Raw genomic sequence first — 18,255 nt, forward strand, 5'->3', positions numbered from 1 at the left:
GCATTTGTTCTAAATAATCTGCTTAACAATCTGGTGACATACAAAAATGTTGCAATTTTTTTAAACAATATTAAGATAAAATGTGGGCTTCCCTGGTGGCTCAGAGGTTAGAAGTGTCTGCCTCCAATGCGGGAGGCACGGGCTCAATCCCTGGGTCGGGAAGATCCCCTGCAGAAGGAAATGGTAACCCACTCCAGTACTCTTGCCTGGAGAATCCCATGGACAGAGAAGCCTGGTAGGCTACAGTCCATGGGGTTGCAAAGAGTCAGACACGACTGAACCACTTCACCTTCACCTTCAAGATAAAATGTGGGAAAAATGAGTTTGTAATATCAGATAAGAAATTAGTTGATAGAAGTTAGGAGAAGAGTTAATGGTTCCTGTTGAATATTAACCAGTTATGCATAAATCTAAAAATATATATTATAGCATCAGTACTATAAATATATATATATAATTTCTGAATTAATATTATTCTACAGCCATATATATTTTTAACAAGAATCTAGAGGCACATGATCAGGCTCAACGTTAGTGTAATTGAAAGTGAACTCTATCTCTCATTTACTGACAAATTAGGAATCATCTCAAAATGTTTTATTTATAACAAATGCCAAGGTTAGAATTTATATTTCTGATTTAACTACTACATTTAAAGGTGATTTCAAATTTTCAGAAATTAAACTTACAAAAGACTGAGAAATATAATTTTAAACTTATTAAAATGTTTACACAGAAGTGATTGTTATTTCTAATTTAAGCCCATTATTATTCATAGCATGGCAGTTATTATAGATGACAAAGAAAAAGAGTCCAGTTCTTGGGGTATAGGGTAATAAATACTATGTCCTGTTACTTTCATTATATATTTTCCAATTTTGATGTAAATAAGAAAAAAAATGTAGTCATGGAAGTCACTTACTATTATATCAATTTTATACAGACTTGACCTTGACCAAAAAAACAAGCTTTGAAAAGTAGAAATGTTCCCGGCTAAGTAATATACATTAATCATTAACATTAACTCAATTTTGAGATAAATAATAAATCTCTTCTGATTTTATAGCTAAGAGTTAATCCAGTAGAGTGGTTATCATCAACTCCAAGCCTTTTAGCGTTTTTAATTGTTCTATTCAAATGAAAAGCTTTATGCCAGCTTTTGTTACCACCCAATTAATTCTCAAAACCAATTAAGATAAAATCATACATAATAATCTCCTACTTATTACTAAGTGTATAAAATTTGCCTTCATCACTTATTTCTTTTGACCTACCATTGACAACTCCTGATTAGTGGAGCTCCAATACTTTTCACTTCTCTCCTTATTAGCATTAATGGACATTTGGAAAAAGACACCCACTTCAACTTGCTAATTCAGATCGACATTGCACATTTCCTATAATTTGAATATCTCTATAATTGTTTGTCTTTGAATACCTGACTTCACATTTTTTTTTTTTTTAAACATTACTTCTGCTTAAGAACAACATGATACTTCACACTGTGTTGTAATTAACCTGTTGGTTGGTGATTATTCTAATTCATATAAATATTCTGAGAGAAAAACTAAATGTTAGAAATAACCTTTTTAAGTTCATAAATCATATGTGTAAATTATATTTCTGATTAATTTTGATTTGGATAAATGACTGTGATATTTCTCAAACTCTGGATGCTGTTCTATCAATACATAATTTTAAGCACTCATTCAAGTAATTTTAATATCAATTAGAAATAATTTCTAAAGTATATTTAATTGTTGTATTCTTTCCATAAATATAATTTAGTACTATGTAGATTTAAATTTATTGCAACAATATTGTGAAATTAAGTGTTAGCCTATTTTTGCCATCTGGATTTTAAAATTATTAGTCACGTCTATGTTAGGAAGTTAACAGCAGTCAAATGCATTTTTATGCTTCATCTGTATAAACAGATTCAATTAAAATATTTTAAGAAAATATATATTTAAAATAAAGCCATGAAATTAAAAGACACTTGCTCCTTGGAATTATGACCAACCTAGACAGCATATTAAAAAGCAGAAACATTACTTTGCCAACAAAGGCCCATCTAGTTAAGGCTATGGTTTTTCCAGTAGTCATGTATGGATATGAGAGTTTGGTTATAAAGAAAGCTGAGCACTAAAGAATTGATGCTTTCTAACTGTGGTGTTGGAGAAGATGCTTGAGAGTCCCTTGGACTGCAAGGAGATCCAACCAGTCCACCCTAAAGGAGATCAGTCCTAAGTGTTCACTGGAAGGACTGATGTTGAAGCTGAAACGCCAACACTTTGGCCACCTGATGCGAAGATCTGACTCATTGGAAAAGACCCCGATGCTGGGAAAGATTGAGAGCAGAAAAAGGGGACTACAGAGGATGAGATGGTTGGATGGCATCACTGACTCAATGGACATGAGTTTGGGTAAACTCCAGGAGTTGGCAGTGGACAGGGAGGCCTGGCATGCTGCAGTCCATGGGGTCGCAAAGAGTCAGACACGACTGAGTGACTGAACTGAACTGAACTAAAAAATATATTGATGACTATGTGTTCATGCAAAACTCTGGGATAAACCATACATATTATTAGCTATGTGGAATTAATTTGTCTTCATAAATATCTAAAATGACAATAAGTGCATTTTTATCTATCTTAATAATGCTTTATTAATGGGATATTTCTGAATTTTCATTACATGTGCATATACGATATCCCATGTATCTAATGCACGTGCCCAACAAAAGTGAGAACGGTCAACTAAAGCAATGATTTCCCATTATGATTTGAATAGGGAATTTGGACATTTTTGTGAAAGAAGTAGTTTTAAGATATACTATGGGAAGATAATGAAATAAACAAAGTTATGTCTTACCTTCAAAATATTTTCTTTGATACTATGATATTATGTTTCATATTGTATAGATGTTACCATAATTTTAATATTACAGTTAGCAACACAATATTTTTGATTGAATATCAGTTTAAAAAAAACTGGAATTCTTGTTCCAGCCCTCCAATTTACATGCCAGAAGTAAAGCTTGATTAGATGCTAGTCTCTCAGGTCACCAATCATACAAGGATCAAAGGCCCTGGCAGCAAAATTTTGTCTAAGAAATTAATCAAGGGTTGGGGGCAGGGTAAAGTCATCCAGTCTTGAGAATTAACGGGATATGCAGTTAAAGACAGAGAAGGCAATGGCAACCCACTCCAGTACTCTTGCCTGGAAAATCCCATGGGCGGAGGAGCCTGGTAGGCTGCAGTCCATGGGGTCGCTAAGAGTCGGACATGACTGAGTGACTTCACTTTCACTTTTCACTTTCATGCATTGGAGAAGGAAATGGCAACCCCCTCCAGTGTTCTTGCCTGGAGAATCCCAGGGACGGGGGAACCTGGTGGGCTGCCGTCCATGGGGTTGTGAAGAGTCGGACACGACTGAAGTGACTTAGGAGCAGCAGCAGCAGCAGCAGCAGCAGTTAAAGAACAAGTTGAAACAGTAGAACCTACTAATAAAAAGTAACTTCTATTTTCTTAAAGAATTAGAAAAGAAAGGCATTTGCTTAGAAATGAATTTGATATAGTTGAAGGAGATGAAATGAGGATGGTAGGGGAGATGTTTAAAATATAATTGTCTTTTTTCGACAATCTTATTCTCAGGTGATAAACTACTTTCTTTATGCAAATGCAAATATACATTTTTTTAAAATGTGCATTCTGTTAGACTCCATTTGATTTCGTTTCAATTGGACAAATGAGAAGAAATAAGTCAGTTAGACTGTACTGTTTTTCACTGAAACTGCCAGCTGCCCTCAAAGTCTTGAATTGAAAAGTAGGAAGTTAAATAGCACACAAAAATTCAGGTTATCGTTTTTTTTTTTTAACACAAAATGAAGATAAAATATAAAACAGAATGTCAATGATATCAACAGATACAACAATCATAAACCAACTTGAAACAGCTGGGAATGCATTCTGAAAAAGAAATCTGGAGCCCTAAGTTGCTAGGGAACACGATCATAACAGTGACTTTTATCTACATGTGATTTAACTTTGATCAACTTATAAGAGTATCTTTTTAAAGTTAACTGTATTAGTTTTGCCAAATATCAAAATGAATCAGCCACAGGTATACATGTGTTCCCTATCAATTATGTAAAGTTTAAAAATAAAATAAAATTTAAAAAAAATAAAGACATTAAAAAATAAATAAATAAAAATAAATAAATAAAGTTAACTGTATTTGCAGCCAATTTTTCATTTGGAAACACTTTACCTCCAAAGACATGAATATTATTCCTGAATAATATTTTTGATAAGGAAATGACCCTTGAGGATTTGTTTCATTCAAAAAGTAAAAACACACTCACATGCCTTCATTGACAGTTGTCATTTTTCAGCGAGGTAAATGAAGGAATATCCTTCATGTGGCTGCTTTCATAACTGTGATACTTTACTATTGGCTCCAGGTTACCTTAGGAGCCTGAGAGGTCAGAACTTGAGAGATGCTGAAAAAAATCCCTCTGCTAATGTTATTTTATGCATATTACAAAATTCTGGACAGGAAAATGAAATATATTAAATGAATTTCTGACTGTATGTGAATTTTAGGTTCAAAAACTTCCATTCCCACGCATACTGAATTGGCAGACAACAGTGCCTGAGAAATGGTTGAATGTTTTTTGAAAAAGTGAACAGTTGATGTGTTCACCTCCACACTTTGGGGGAGATAGCTACAGAATCCTTCATTCATTCAGCAAACCTACACTGATCTGGAAAGATCTACATCTGCTAATCTGTGAGCTGCATGAGTGAAGATACTTGGCTAATTCACTTCTGTATTCCCCAAATTTAAACAGACCTGGAGGTAAGATAGAGGCAAGGATCTTATTTTAAAGGAATGGTTTGTGTGCTTAACGTAGAGACTGTATTCTTTAGAAGTTAGAGAATATGGAAGGACTTTAAGTGAATATGCTGACACTCACTGTGAAAAATGGAGTGCGAAGTGTCATTTCTAATGTAGCAACATCTATTAGGAGACACAGGCATTATTTTGGTAGAGGTAATAAGATTCTGAACAAGAGTAGCCAAAGTGAGAGTGGTGAAGAGAAGATGTATTTGAGATATATTTGGGAAAAAAAATGACGAGATTGGATAACCATCCTCCTTTACCCATCTCAGTCATGTCTGACTTTTGCGACCCCATGGACTCTACAGTCCATGGAATTCTCCAGGCCAGAATACTGGAGTGGGCAGCCTATCCCTTCTCCAGGGGATCTTCCTGATGCAGGAATCGAACTGGGGTCTCCTGCATTGCAGGTGGATTCTTTACCACCTGAGATATCAGAGAAGCCCTTTGGAGAATTAGCATCCCTCTAATCTTAGTCCTTGTTTCCTCTTCTTTTTAAAATTTTATTCACACTGATGACTCAAATTCTGTCTCTAACCTCAATCTCTCTTCTGTGCTCTAGGACTTATAAACACCTTCTATCTCATCCTTATAAACACCTTCTATCTCATCCATTTACATGTTTCAAAGGCATCTCCAGGGAATCTCTATTATTCTTTTCCTGTGTTCCTTATCATAAAATGTAGCTCCATTTACCTGACTGGTTTTTGAAGCTGGAAACCAAAAGTAACTTTGAAATATCATTCTTGCTTTGTCATAGGAAATCCATTTTGTCTTCATGTTCTTATCCCCTCTTGGACTCTAGGACTCCATTGTCTTTCACCTGGATTATCACATAATATTCTGAATTCAGTTTTTTTCATATCCACTCTTAGTCCACTCCCAACCCAATCTCTATAATGTAGTTGCTATGATCTTTTCAAAATGCAATTCTGATTTGTTAGCATCTTTCAACTTGAAATTTTTAGTGGCTCCATTATTTTACAATAAACACTGGCATCCTTAATCTTTAACATTTTATGTAATGTTAAATAATCTGGCCCTTTTCAGATTACTCTCTTGCCTCTTCTAATGTCACTCTACCTTTTCTTTGTATTCCTCTGCTAAATGGGGTGTATTTCTATTTCTTCAGATTACATGTCCTCTCCCTTCAGGACATTTACATATGCTACTTCCTCCGCCTAAAATGCTCTTCTCACCTGCAACTACTTCAAACATTAATGCATTTGGTAGGTCTCTTCCAACACCTTACTCCCACCCCTCTATCGAGATAGTACGTATCTCCTATAAGGACTCATAGTTACCAATATATTTTGATTCATAAAAGTTATCACAGTTAGAATTTATATATTGGTGTAATTTCCCTATTGATGTCTAGTTTCTAACTGGGCTGAGGGCAAGATACTACGTCTGTTTTGCTTAGCAAAATATCTTTAGATTCTGGCACAACATTTAGTGTTTAATATATTCTTTTAGTTAATGTTTGACAATTGAATGAATGGATGAATTAATGACCAGTTAGAGGGAATAAGGTAAGCAAAAGATTTCAATATATGCCAAAATTTCCTGAAAATAGATTTTTTCAGGCTCACCCAAACAGATGGTCTCAAGTCAAATATATATGATTAAAATTAAAAGTACTTTTAAATAAATAACTGTAAAATGAAGAATAAGCTATACTGAAATGTCAAGGACTCTTTACCCTGTCATTATTTGAGTTACGCTTTAGAAAACAATGCTAATCAAAGAATATTTTGGATTTCATCATGAAGAAAAAAAATAATACAGAACTCTGTGAGATTATATCAAAATTCAAAAAATGGTTTTAAGTAATAGCTCTAAAAAGGTTTTGAAAGGTTACCACATGGAGACCAAAGAATTGACGAAATATAATACCATATAGTACACAATAAAATTGTCGGTTTTGTTGACCTTCTTAAATCCATTACTCATGGTGTACTCAGCAAATCTTGTTAAATTCTTGCTACTGAGACCTTTGTGAACAAAACTTTCTTTTGTAAATTAATTTACTAACAGCCTGCCCTGGTAGGTTAACAACGATAAAAAATATTTCCTGGGAATCCAGCTTGCTGCTGCTGCTGCTGCTAAGTCGCTTCAGTCGTGTCCGACTCTGTGCGACCCCAGAGATGGCAGCCCACCAGGTTCCCCCGTCCCTGGGATTCTCCAGGCAAGAACGCTGGAGTGGGTTCCCATTTCCTTCTCCAATGAAAAGTGAAAGTGAAGTCGCTCAGTCATGTCCGACTCTTAGCGACTAGACTAAATTGAAAAGACTGTGACCAGAGTCCTGCTCTCCTATCAGTGACTGTAGCTGAGAAAATGAGAATGGTCTAAAGACTAGAATATGTGTATTGCAGCTCTTGTGTTCCACATTTATGGTTGTTTCGAGAGAAGCATGTTTTTCTCTTCCATATAAAGGTAGAGATGTGAAAGATCTTTGGATTGCAGACTCATAAATATCATCATATTTGGGGTGGTTGATAGCCTTATCATCCTTTCAGTGGGTTTAAATTCAACATATTCTGGGTATAAAACTATTTAGATGCAGACTTAGAGAACAAACATGTGGACACAGGGGGAGGAAGGGCAGGGTGGAATGAACTGGGAGATTAGGATTGACATATATACACTACCATGTGTGAAATAGGTAGCTAGTGGGAACCGGCTGTATAGCACTGGGGGGTTGGCTTGGTGCTCTGTGATGACCTAGAGGGGTGAGAAGGGGGATGGGGAGGTCCAAAAAAGAGGGGATATATGTGTACATATAGATGGCAGTTCATTGTACAACAGAGACTAACACAACATTGTAAAGCAACCATCTTCAATAAAAACATTAAACATTTACATATAAAATAATCTTTTAGACATAATATTAGAGGTTAGGTCAAATAAAGCTCAACCACTTACTGGCTATTACTTGGCTTTCACATCCACAACAAATTTATAATGATGGTACTAACCCCAAGGATTTGTGGTGAGAATCCCATGTGCTGATATATATAGAACACATGGAAAAATACCTGGGTATAGTCAGAGCTTAACACACTTAAACCATGATCACTACCATCATAGAATTAACGAAAAAAATATGTGCCCTCTAAAACCTCACAATATATTAAGATATATTTTTAAAACACAAGGAAAATGACAATTCCTGTTGTTATTGTTCATTCAGTTGCTCTGTTGTGTCCGACTCCTTGTGAACACATGGACTGCAGCTTAGCTTCACCATCTCCTGGAGTTTGCTCAAACTGATGCCCATGGAATCAGACATCATGTCAGATTGCGTCAGATACCATCCAACCATCTTACCCTCTGCCGTCCCCTTCTCCTGCCTTCGATCTTTCCCAGCATCAGGGTCTTTTCTAACGAGTCAGTTCTTTGTATCAGGTGGCCAAAGTGTTGGAGCTTCAGCATCAGTCCTTCCAATGAATATTCAGGGTTGATTTTCTTTAGGATTGATTGGTTTGATCTCCTTACTGTCCATGGGACTCTCAAGAGTCTTCTTCAGCACCACGGTTCACAGGCATCAATTTTTCCAGGCTCAGCCATTTTTATTGTCCAGTTCTCACATCCATACATGACTAGTGGAAAAACCATAGCTTGACTAGACTAACCTTTGTGGGCAAAGTAATGTCTCTGCTTTTTAATATGCTGTCTAGGTTAGTCATAGCTTTTCTTCCAAGGAGTAAGTGTCTTTTAATTTCATGGCTGCAGTCACCGGCTGCAGTCACCATCTACAGTGGTTTTGTAGCCCAAGAAAATAAAGTCTGCCACTGTTTCCATTGCTTCCCCATCTATTTGCCATGAAGTGATGGGACTAGATGTGATGATCTTAGTTTTTTTGATTGTTGAGTTTTAAGCCAGATTTTTCACTCTCCTCTTTCACCTTTATCAAGAGGCTCTTTAATTCCTCTTTGTTTTCTGCCTTCAGGGTGTTATCATATGCATATCTGAGGTTATTGATATTTCTCCCAGCAATCTTGATTCCAGCTGTGCCTCATTCAGCCTGGCATTTCACATGATATATTCTGAATATAAGTTAAATATGCAGGGTGACAAATACAGCTTTGTCATAGTCCTTTCGCAATTTGGAACCAGTCTGTTGTTCCATGTCTGGTTCTAACTGTTGCTTCTTGACCTGCATACAGGTTTCACAGGAGGTAGGTAAGGTGGTCTGGTATTCCCAGCTCTTGAAGAATTTTCCACAGTTTGTTGTGATATATACAGTCAAAGCCTTTAGTGTAGTCAATGAAGCAGAAGCAGATGTTTTTTCTGTAATTTTCTAACTTTTGCTATGATCCAACAGATGTTGGCAATTTGATCTCTGGTTCTTCTGCTTTTTCTCAGTCCAACTTGTGCTGTGCTGTTCTCAGTCATGTCCCACCCTTTTGTGACCCCATGGACTGTAGCCCTCCATGCTCGTCTGTCCATGGAATTTTCCAGGCAAGAATACTCAAGTAGGTTGCCATTTTCCTTCTTCAGGGGATCTTCCCAACCCAGGGATCAAACCCAAGTCTCTTGCATCTCGTACAAGGCAATTGGCAGGCAGATTCTTTACCATGGAGCTACCCGGGAAGCCCAATCCAGCTTGTACAACTGGAATTTCTCAGTTCACATACTGTTGAAGCCTAGCATGGAGAATTTTGAGCATTATTTTGCTAGCATGTGAAATGAGTGCAGTTATACTGTAGCTTGAACATTCTTTGATAATTTCTAAATAACAGTGAATACATAAACTTAAGAACTGTCACAAGGCACATACAATTAATTGCCAAATAAATTGACTTTTTAAAGATTGTTATAGGAGAGCAGAGGATGGATGGAGAGGCCAATCAGGGTGGGGATCTATGGACTTTTTTTTTTTTTTAGAGAAGATCAGTTTTGGTTAGAGCTCATGAAATTAGTAAATATACTGCTTTTATGTTAGAAAATTCTGGCAAATACTTGCTTAAAACTATATTGTAGCTTGCATCAAGCCTTGTTCCAAAAATATTGGGGCAATTACATGAATAGATAAGAGCATATATCAAAAATATTGTGAAAATATACTCTAAAGGAATATTTTTAATAAGCTGTTATCAAAAAAAGTCAAATGCCGTTTTGTCCTGGGGGATGTTAAGGCCTTTTCTCTGGAGCCACTACAAACACTGGATTATTGCTGTGCCATAGCCCAGAAGATCTCTTAAAGACATGTAAAATGGAGGCAAAAAACCCAGCATGACATTTGATTACGAGTGGAATCTGTTAAATTGTGCTCAAATGTTCCACCCTAAGTCTCAGGAGTCATACTCACTGGAGTCTGGGCAGAGATCAGGGCCAGAACCTGAGAGAAAGCATTTGCTCCATGGTCTGTGGGTTAACCAGTCCAAACTGCCTGCTGTGAGCTTTCTTATAGCTGAACACCCCAACTCTAGCTGCCCCTCCATGGGAGAAACGTGAGGAGAAATGTCACAGGCTAGCCTAGATTCTTAGTGTCAGGGGAATCTCCTGTTGGGGAGAGAGGTCTTTTCTTTCTTGGAAAATATCTCCCCAGACACAGAAGATTGGCTCCCCAGCTAATCCTGTCTCTAGGATTTATTCAGTCTGTCAGGACGTGTCCTTAGGGTCCATGGGTGGAATTAAGTACAGGAGCCTTCCACTGAGAAGTATTTTGCCCTAGTAAGATGGGCAGTAAAATAACAAAACTCACTTTCTCATAAGGGCAAGAGGTACAAACTCAACTTTATTTACCTAGTGGAAATATAGAAATAGCTTTGAACCAAACTCAATTCCAAGTTTATAGTACCTAGTTCAAATGACAGTGAAGGGCATATTTATGGCATGCTGCCTTTGGGAAAAACTGACTCAGAGGCTCCTATTCACTCAGTTGTGTCCAACTCTTTGCGACCCCATGAACTGTAGCCCACCAGGCTCCTCTGTCCATGGGATTTTCCAGGCAATAGTACTGGAGTGGATTGCCATTTCCTTCTCCAGGGGATCTTCCCAACCCAGGGCTCGAACCTGGGTCTTCTGCATCGTAGACAGACGCTTTACCATCTGAGCCACCAGGGAAGTATACTGGAGGGGTTGCCATTTCCTTCTCCAGGGGATCCTCCCAACCCAGGGATCGAACCTGGGTCTTCTGCATTGCAAGCAGATTCTTTAGCATCTGAGCCACAAGGAAGCCCACCTATCATAGTTAAGAGGGCTAAATAGAGGGGAATCTGGATTACAAGCAATGTGGAAATATTTAGTAACAGTTTATATTAGAAGGCACTTCAAAAGTTACAATATTTATAAATCTTCTTTTCAAGAAGCTGAAATACTGAATACAAACTCAAACTTTCAATATAAAATGAAGGAAATGGTAGAAAATGACATGTTTATTAATTCTTTAAGAAAGTCATTATTCTTCTGGTACTAATCTTGCTTTCTTCCTGCCCCCCCATAATTTTTATGAAATTATCAGATATACCACCAAGTAGATGGAGAGAAACCCTGAACACTTAAAAAAAATAGCTGCCAGAATTTTGAAGAAAAAAAATTCTCATGTACCTAGAAGAAATTAATTGCTCTGTCTAAATTGTTGATAACAGTGGCAAGAAAAAGATGCTACTTTCATCATTTATTCAAAGCTGCCAAAACGGTATTGGAGACATTGATAAAAAATAACTACATTTGCAATTTAAATAACATGAAAAATTTCATTTTTAGCTGCACTCCTCCTTTTATTTCTCAAGCAAATTCATTCCTCTTTTCAGCTTGGCTGCCTGATTGCTCGCCTTCATAATATACTGTTTGGAATGATTTAAATGCACTGCCTTAAAACAGAAAAAAAAGATAAGTGGATTTTTTTTTAAAAGCTCACACACATTGGTATGTTTTGAAAGGGAACTCTTTACTCAAATTTACTATAAAACATAGTTTCAAATTGTAAGCTTTAAAATTTGGAAATATGGGGAAGGGGAGAAAGAGAATTTGACTTACAAAATGAAATAGGATGTCTCTCATAGACAAATCTTCATGGGTTTCATTTTAATTAACCTGCCTTCATTTTTATTGTAGTATTATTCAGTTTCACTTTATGGTGCCATTTAGACAGTAAACTTTTCACACATCTGCAGGGACTGATAACAATGAGCTTAATTTAAATTAAAACTATCAGTGCAATTTAAAGAGACCAGGGCTACTAAGAATATTTGCTACCAGAGCATATATTAGAGCATCCTTTATTTTCAAAATGTCTATAGAAATGCTGAAGGTTATGCAGAGAATTTTACCCTGTTTTTTCTTCTTATACCAAGTTGTTTGCTTATTTTCTAATTTGGAGATCTTTAAGAAATTAAACTGTTCTTCTTGATTCTCAATTAATTTATTTCAACTTCTGTATGACTAGACTAATCCTGAGTTGTTTGAGCTATAATTATTAGTTGGAATTGCTAGAGTTTGATTTTACTGTTTATGGAAAAATAAGAATTGTAATTAGGTCTTATAAATAGAATGATTTAAATGGCTTTGGTAGAAAACATATAATCAAGAAGTTACTTAGTAAAACAAAGGAAATGTATTGTCCAGAAAAATTGAAAGATTAAAAAACAAGTAAATAGTAATAAGAAATAAAATACCTGTAAGAAAAAATAATTATCTGATTGTGGTCCCACTGCTTGCAATATTGTTTCACGTAAATCTTGATTTTTAGACCAGTCTAAGTTTCCTAAAATCACCTATTATGTATTATATAATTATGTAACCGTGTATCATGTTAGTATTAGCTTTCTCTGAACTCCTTCACCCTTGTTTTAAGATTTTAAGCATATGATTGATTTGAACACAATTTTGGGTTTTCTTCAAATCACTTCTATTTAAGTGTAGGCAAGGGATATATTTTTCACTGGTCTAGAGCTCACAAGACCTCCACTGTTTAAGTTTAAAAAAAGTCAATATTTATTGTTAATTACACCTTAAAGGAAAATATTGCCAGATGAATTAATGGTGTTATGTGGAAAATATTTTAACTAACCCAGAAAATAACACCTCAGTAAATGATTTAATAATAAATTTAAAGTCTGTTTAACTGCAACACATAACACGAAAAAATTAGCAACTAAAACACACTAATAAATAACAACATTGTGCTGTGCAGTTAGGAATTTTCTAGTATCCATTCAATCATTCATTAAATATTTAATGTTTTAGTCTCTGTTTTTGCTGTTCATGAGTATCTTCCTTTGTCAGTTTTGATATATGTGCATGAGAATGTACTATAAAGAAAAATAAAGAAGGGTAAAGGCAGAAGGAGAGTTGAGGGGTTGAAACTGTAAGTAGGGAAAGACCAAAAACATGTGAGTAGACATCTGAATACAGTCAAAGAGTGAGCCAAGGGACTATCTGGAGTAGCAGAGCATTCCTTGTGCAGTATGGATGCAATGCAAAAAACATTAGAATTGGAAGCATACCCTGTTAACAATGACATTTCAAGGGGTGTTAGAAAATAATAGATTGTGGATGAGTGAAGAGAAAGGGGATAACTTTCTTTAGTGGGAGGAACAAACCCATAGAGGCCCAGGAGTTGTAAGCTTGGTGAAATGGAATGATGCTTCGTCTACACAGAGATTCACTAAGTGATTGGGTTAATTTTGATGAACCCACATCCAGCAGAAGGAGTTAAAAGGAAGAGAAAGATTTGGGAGTAGACTTCTGACACTGTCTGATGTGTTCATATTATGAAAAACCCAGGTAATAGTTATTATTTACATGCATTTGTGTCAAAATTTCAGTCCCCAAAGAATTACTATAATTTGAATAAGGTCAGCAATGATCTAATTTTCAATTGATTTAATGATTATAGTGTTTAAAATAACAGAAGTATGACTCTTGACTCTCTTCATATCTAATATTCTATCTATAAAACCAAATTGCTCATTATAAAGTAATAGAATTCCTGAGTTGTAAATCCCTTGACCTGGTCAAGCTTATTTCCTACATTTTAAATTTTATGCTCAAGAATTACTAACTTCCACAAATCTAATCATAGTGATTATAATAATAAAGCTTTGGCAGAATTAGATTATATGCTTTATCAAGTCAGAGAAAATTAGTCAATATAATATGACAACTTTAATAAGGCCAAATGGAATAATATTCTATTTCCCTATATGTTGTTGGTTAGAAAAGATTTTTGTTGTCCTCTTACAGTATTTTTAAGGTAGTCAAATGGGGGTGGAACATTGTTTAAGTGAAAATGCAAATATATTAAATTTAGCTTAAGATGAATTTTCTCCAGTTTTTATTAGAACATCCAGATCTACAAGCTCCAACAGAACACATAATTATTCATCAATTACTTACAATTCCCTCTCTAATCCAAATATTTAAAAGAATATTTAATGGGATGCACAGATGTGTGTGTTGTGCTAATGTGTATTTATGCATGATATATTTGGTTTCTAAGCTATCCAGGAACCTATTTTATCTTTTAAAACCATCTATCCATCCTAATCATTTAAATACATTCACTATGTGTATTGAGCATATAGAGAACATTTTGAGGTTTAGGTATAAGATTATCTGTTCTTTCTATAACACTGTCTTAGGACTTCCCTGGTGGTCTAGTGCTTAAGAATCTGCCTTGCAGTGCAGGGAACACAGGTTTGATCCCTGGTCAGGGAATTAAGATCCCATTGCTGCAGAGTAGCTATGCCTGTGGACTACAATGAGAGGGTCTGTGTGCTCCAAAAGGGACCAAATAAATACATAATTTTTGAAAATTGCTCTCTCTTTCCTCAGCCTCTTGTCATATATTCTCTTTTCCACAATTTGTTGTTGGATATTATCATTCTTCATTAAAACTTTGAGATAGGATAATTATTGGAATATTAATTTATGATATTTCCTTTATTTTTTTCTCTTCTCTCATTTTAAGAAGGTTGTCAGGACATTTTAAGGAAATTTTCCTTAAGGCAAAGACATAATGAGAATTTTATATAAACTTTTCTTTCTTGGTTTCTTGCATTTTAAAATGTGGAGTAACTAAAAAATATAATGCTGAGATGTTTCAGAAAAGGAAGGAAAAGCAGGGTACATTTTAAGAAAAAAAAAAAAAGAAGTGATTCAGAGATATTGGTAAGAGATTGATTATGTTATCAATGGGACTTTTAGGAACTAGATGATACCCCATGGAACAATTTGGGAAGTTGGAAGAAGAGAAGGCCGAGAACAAAAGTGCCACCTGTATCAGAGATATAGGAAGGCACTAGAGTTCAACAGACCACTGTAAACTTGAAACATGTCAGTGTTAACAATGATGCTGTTGTGGTTATTTAGTTGCTAAATTGTACCTGACTCTTTTGTTACCCCATGGGCTGTAGCCCACCAGGCTCTGCTATCCATGGGATTTTCTAGGCAAGGATACTGGAATGGGTTGCCATTTCCTTCTCCAGGGGATCTTCCTGACACAGGGATTGGACCCACATCTCCTGCAGTGGAAGGCAGATTCTTTACCACTGGGGCACCAGGGAAGGCTAACAATGATGTACTGGAGGTCAAATGACCACTTTCCCAATGGAGAGCATAGGTCCATTTTCTACTTTCCCATAGTCTCCTAAATTGCACACAACAGGGTGCAACAGAACTCATCAGTGACTCCAGAATGGACTATAAATAATTTAAAGAAAAATATTAAAATGCAATATTTCTTGAGAATCTTGGTTTGGGGTCTGAATAAGTCAGACCTTTGGGGGTTCAAATAATTCAAATTTATCTTTAATCATCAGTGAACTTTAAGAAACATTTTAAAAAGTTTTGTTAGAAGCATAATATGAATATAATATAATATCAAGCTATTCCTAAGGGATTTACCAAATGACCACAGAAAATTTAGAAACTATAGTATAGTTGTAATGTGGATAAGTCATGTAGTAAATCATTTCTTAAATGTCTCAATATCATGTCGGTATTAAAGTATTATTTTAAAACTTTAATTAAAAAGGGTTAAGTCTTCAAATGTTTCCTTTGAATTGTTGATCTATAGTTAAGTGCCATTTTAGGTAGTGGAAAAATACAATTTACTTAATATAAATTCTCAGAGATTTCAAATGTCATACATATTTGATAGTGATGAAAACAGGAAGTAATTACTTAATCAGTGGAAGATATTGTGAGGACTTCTCTGGTGGTCTAGTGGCTGAGACTCTGCACTCCCAATGCAGGGCACCCCGGTTCAATCCTTGGTCAGGGAACTAGATCCCACATGCTGCAACAAAGACTTAAATAAGGAAATAAATATTAAATATATATATAATATATTGTGAAGTCTTCTTATAATCTACTTAGAAAATAGTTTACAATTAGAAAAAGGCTACACATGTACATATTGTATTTATTTCCTAGTGAGTGAAAATCACTCAGTCATGTCCGACTCTTTGCGACCCCATGGACTATACAGTTGAAGGAATTCTCCAGGCCAGAATACTGTTGTGGGTGGTCTTTCCCTTCTCCAGGGATTTATTTCCTATGTCTGCCACAAAACAGAATGACAAACTGAGTGGCTTAAAAAACAGAAGTTTAGTAGTATCTCACAATTGTGGAGGCTAGAAATCTGAAATCAAGTGTGTCATCTGGGCCATGCTGTCTCTAAAGTCTCTAACGGAGGATCTTTCCTTCCTACCTTTATGGTGGTATCAAAGACAAATTGCACCTGTTGAATGAAAGAGAAAAAACACACAGCCTAAAAGTTGAGTTATGTTTTATTTGGTGAGGACTTAAGCCAGAGACACAGCCCCTCAGTTAGCTCTGAGGAACTGCTCTGAAGAGGTAAAGGAGGAGACAGGATACAGAGGAGTTTTTGCTACAAAGACCGGGTTGTCAGACTTCAAAAGATTACTGTCAGTTAAAGAAAACCAGTTATCTCAAGTTAATTAATTTAGCACTTTTCTCTGTATGGAAAGATGCAAGAGTTTGAGCTTACTGAAAGCATTCTTTTGATATGGACCTTAGCCATCTGGGGCCAGTATCCTGTGTTTTCCCATCCTGAGTTCCCTAAGGGTGTACCACTGGGGACGGATGTAATGGCTTGATGGTTTCATTCTATGTTTACTGATATGACAGACAATATTTTTCATGCACACACTGGACAGTTGACTAGGTAAGAAGACTTTTTCAAGACTTGCAATAGAAGTCAGGACTATTTCAATAGAAGTGATAGAATCAATGTAACTCTGTTGAGTTCCTGAGTACTGGCTGTGAGCTTACCTCTTCTCTCCCAAATCAGTAACAGTAACATTATTATAGGGATAACCTTAGTAGTGGGTCACCACTAAGTCTCCTGCCTGTATTTTTATAGCAATTATTATGTTTCATTTTATGTCTATTTTTCTAACTATCCCTAGTACCCAGCATAGCACCTGCCATTCATCAATGGAAAATGGTTGAAAGAATGAGTGAAGGAGCCAAAAAAAAAAAAAAAAAGATTGTAACTTTGCTGAGACAAAAGGCAGACTAGCTTTTAAGCCCTGGGGTGAGCTGTTGCTGCTGCTGCTAAGTCGCTTCAGTTGTATTTGACTCTGTGTGACCCCATAGACAGCAGCCCACCAGGCTCTGCCATCCCTGGGATTCTCCAGGCAAGAACACTGGAGTGGGTTGCCATTTCCTTCTCCAACGCATGAAAGTGAAAAGTGAAAGTGAAGTCGCTCAGTCGTGTCCGACTCTTCGCGACCCCATGGACTGTAGCCTACCAGGCTCCTCTGTCCATGGGATTCTCCAGGCAAGAGTATTGGAGTGGGGTGCCATTGTCTTCTCTGCTGGGGTGAGCTAGTGGAGCTATACTTGAGTATACTGGGTTAAGAGGTTGGTCAATATCATGAGACTGACTATCTGTGTTTGTTAACTGGCATATCAAAGATAGGCTCCTACTCTTCCGTAGAGACTGAGACTAAAGTAAATGCTCAAAAAAAGAGAGGTCCAGGGCTTAGAGTCAGGAAGAAACTTGTCTCAAGTTTAGCTAAGCTGAGGGAAATGTTAAAGCTGTCTTTGTTAGTGGTTACTGGCAATCTTTGGTGATTCTTGGCTTGTAGAGAAGTCACTGCAGTCTCTGCTTCTGGTTGAATTCTACATCAGTTTTGGGAAACTATTGATGGCTTTTTAAGCAGGTTTGTATCATGAAGTCATGTTCTTAAAGAGATTCCTTCAACTGCTTAAAAAGACTAAGTAGGCAGATAGTTATTTCCATAGTCTGGGCAAAAATTTCTGGTAACTTATGGAGTAAGAAGATGTCTAAAAAGATATATAGAAGTGAGTATTGAGGTAGATTTCATATACGGAAATGTGAGAACTTGCTGAGAAACTGGACTTGAA

At 36.1% G+C, this 18,255-nt stretch overlaps 1 non-coding gene across 1 annotated transcript; it reads right to left on the reverse strand.

Moving 5' to 3' along the window:
• Positions 1-10,905: 10,905 nt before the first annotated feature.
• On the reverse strand, positions 10,906-10,977 carry TRNAR-ACG (transfer RNA arginine (anticodon ACG)). The gene has a single exon. It is a non-coding gene; the product is annotated as a tRNA-Arg (tRNA).
• Positions 10,978-18,255: the final 7,278 nt, after the last annotated feature.

The sequence above is a fragment of the Bubalus kerabau genome, chromosome 9 (genome assembly GCF_029407905.1).
Source record: "Bubalus kerabau isolate K-KA32 ecotype Philippines breed swamp buffalo chromosome 9, PCC_UOA_SB_1v2, whole genome shotgun sequence".
NCBI classification, from domain to species: Eukaryota; Metazoa; Chordata; class Mammalia; order Artiodactyla; family Bovidae; genus Bubalus; species Bubalus kerabau.